This window comes from Stenella coeruleoalba (genome assembly GCF_951394435.1).
Source record: "Stenella coeruleoalba genome assembly, chromosome: X".
Classification (NCBI taxonomy): domain Eukaryota; kingdom Metazoa; phylum Chordata; class Mammalia; order Artiodactyla; family Delphinidae; genus Stenella; species Stenella coeruleoalba.
Window position 1 is genome coordinate 84,504,655 of NC_137152.1, and position 3,036 is coordinate 84,507,690.

General features: G+C 40.7%; 1 pseudogene across 1 annotated transcript; it reads right to left on the bottom strand.

The window, feature by feature from the left end:
* Nucleotides 1–1,903: 1,903 nt before the first annotated feature.
* Nucleotides 1,904–2,810, bottom strand: LOC307181013 (TATA-box-binding protein-like; annotated as a pseudogene). Its single transcript has one exon. The product of its transcript is annotated as a TATA-box-binding protein-like (transcript).
* Between the last annotated feature and the right edge of the window lie 226 nt (nucleotides 2,811–3,036).

Below are 3,036 nucleotides of genomic sequence, written 5' to 3' on the forward strand. Positions count from 1 at the left end.
TATGCAGAGAGAGAGAGAGAGAGAGAGAGAGAGAGAGAGAGAGAACGATCTCTGGTATCTCTCCCTCTTCTTATAAGGACACCAATCCTATTAGATTAGGGCCCTACCCTTTTGACCTCATTTAACCTTAACTTACTTACTCAAGACCCTGTCTCCAAATACAATCACGTAAGGGGTTAGGGTTTCAACATATGAATTTTGGAGGAACACAATTCAGTCCATAGTAGCTTCTGTAACACTAGTCTTTCCTGTTTTTTGTTCCTGCCTCGGCTTACTGCTCTACCTCTGGTTCCTTTGTTGGCTTCTCATCCTATAACTGACTCTAAATGTTGGCATTCTTCCATTCTCTTTATGGACCCTCTTCTCTTGCTACATTCTCTCCCTAGCAATGTTCATCAATTCTCATGGATTCAATTACCATCCGATGTTGATGATTTTCAAATTTGTATTTCCAGGTTTTCATATCAGCTGTCCATTTGAAATTTCCACTTTGATATCTCGTAGTAATATCAAACAACATGTTGAAAAGTGAAACTATTGTTTTTTTTCTACCAAACTTGCTTCCCATCCACAGTCTTCCCCATTCCAGTTAATAGCATCAGCATCCATCCACAATTTTTCTAGCCAGAAACTTATGAATTCCTTGATTCCTTGCTCTGAAACCTTGATTTGCTTTCCTCTTGCCTTATTCTTCCCTGAAACAGATACACCAGTCAATCATGCCAATTGTAGTGCCAACATATATCTGGAATCCACCCCTGACTTCTACTGACACTATCTTAGTCAAGCCACACATGAGTCACTACAACAGAATCCCAACTGGTCTCTCTGGTTCCATTCTTGCCTCATCTAAATCATTCTCCACTTAGCAAAGTGATTTTTAAAACTGTTAAATAAATCATGTTACTTATTACATAGATCTATTCGATAACTTTCTATTACACTTTGGATAAAATTCAGAGTCAGGTATCATGACCTGTTAAGGCCCTGCATGATTGCACCTCTTTATAATTCGACACCCTCATCTTCTGCCATTCTCCACGTCATGTACTCTTCTTCATGCACACTGGTCTTTTTCTCACTTTCTTAAACAAGGCAGTCCCTTTCCTATTTCAAGGTCATTATGTATGCTGTTCTTTCCATTTATAGTGCTCCCCACTGACTTTTCTCAAGGCAAACTCCCTAGATCTCAGCATGAGGATCTCTTCCTCAGGAGATTTTTTCTCACCTTGTTTTTTTTTTTTAATTTTATAAACAGCATTTAGTGTACAGAGTACTCTAAAGGAAGAAAAATATGTACAGCCATTTGTTTTCATTAATACATTTCTATTCTGTCCTGCAATACTGAAAAGGTGGAATGTGGCACAAAAATAACCCCTAGGAGTTACAAATTAGAAAACAACACTTTTAAAAAAGACTTTTACTTTTCTGTAGAAATATAAAAACTGTGGTTTATAGGGAAGAAATTAAACAAAATAAAGTCCAATCAATTGTTGAGGTGGCTTTAACACTTAAAGTTTTGTCCCTTAAACCCACTTGTCAACAGCAGTAAGTGTTTAAAATCTAAATATAAATAAATGGGCAGCTCTGACCGAATAGCAGCCCAGTTCGAGCAACTTACAGTAACACTTCAGTGTTCTCTGTGCAGAAATAATACCCCTTCCTGGCATTCTTATGGGGTACACATGCAGGAGAGCTTCACTTCATGCTGCAACCTACAACCGAACATCCATCCTCTCATCACATGGGGCCATCCACAACACCACTAAATGTACCAAAACTGATTTGTTAAAAAAAAAAAGCAGAAACTAACACATTATTGTAAAGCAATTATACTCCAATAAATATGTTTTAAAAAATTAAAAAACAAGTGGATGGGGGAGACAGGAATAGGTGACAGCCATTACGTTGTCTTCCTGAAACCCTTTAGAATAGGGTAGATGTTCTCAAAGGCTTCATAAATTTCTGCTCTGACTTTAGCACCTGTTAATATAACTTGTCCAGAAACAAAAATAAGGAGAACAATTCTCGGTTTGATCATTCTGTAGATTAAACCAGGAAATAACTCTGGCTCATAACTACTGAACTGTTGGTGGGTAAGCACAAAGTCTTCTAACCTTATAGGGAATTTCACATCACTGCTCCCCACCATGTCCTGAATCTTGAAGTCCAAGAACTTAGCTAGAACACCCAACTTCTGTACAACCCTGGCATATTTTCTTGCTGCTAGTCTGGACTGTTCTTCACTCTTGGCTCCTGTGCACGCCATCTTCCCAGAACTGAATATCAGTGCAGTGGCCTGGGGCTCTCTTATTCTCATAATTACAGCAGCAAACCGTTTGGGATTATATTCAGCATTCCCTGCATGAAGTACAGTGGTCTTTAGGTCAAGTTTACAACCAAGATTCACTGTGGATACAATATTTTGCAGCTGCGGCACAATCCCAGAGCTCTCTGAGGCTGGCGTGGCAGGGGTAGGTAATGGGGGTCATGGGGGAGTGGTGCCCGGCAAGGGTGCGGTCGTTAAGAGTTTGTGAGTGGAAAAGCTGTGGTGTCTGACCCGAGGCTCCCTGGGTTGCCTGCTGGGACGTCGACTGCTGAATGGCTGCCACTGCCGCCTGCTGCTGCTGCTGCTGCTGTCTTCGCTGCTCTTCCAATAAAGACAGACTATTGGTGTTCTGAATAGGCTGTGGAGTCAGTCCTGTGCCATAAGGCATCATTAGACTAAAGATAGGGATTCTAGGAGTCATGGTACCCTGAGGGAAGGCCAGGCCCTGGGCATAAGGTGGGAGGTTGTTGGTCTGATCCATGAGGTTCATTTACTTCTTGGCAAATCAAAACCCTTTGGACTGTAAATCGCCTCAGCATTCAGTCTTTTCCTAGAGCATCCCCAGCACACTCTTCTTAGCGACTTCCTTAACTCTCTGGGTTATCTTCATGCACACCAAGAAACAGTGTTGCTTATTCTCAGAAAAGAGAGTTGTTTGTAGAATCTCCTCATTTTTTGGTCAAATCTGATATTTTTTTAATATAATC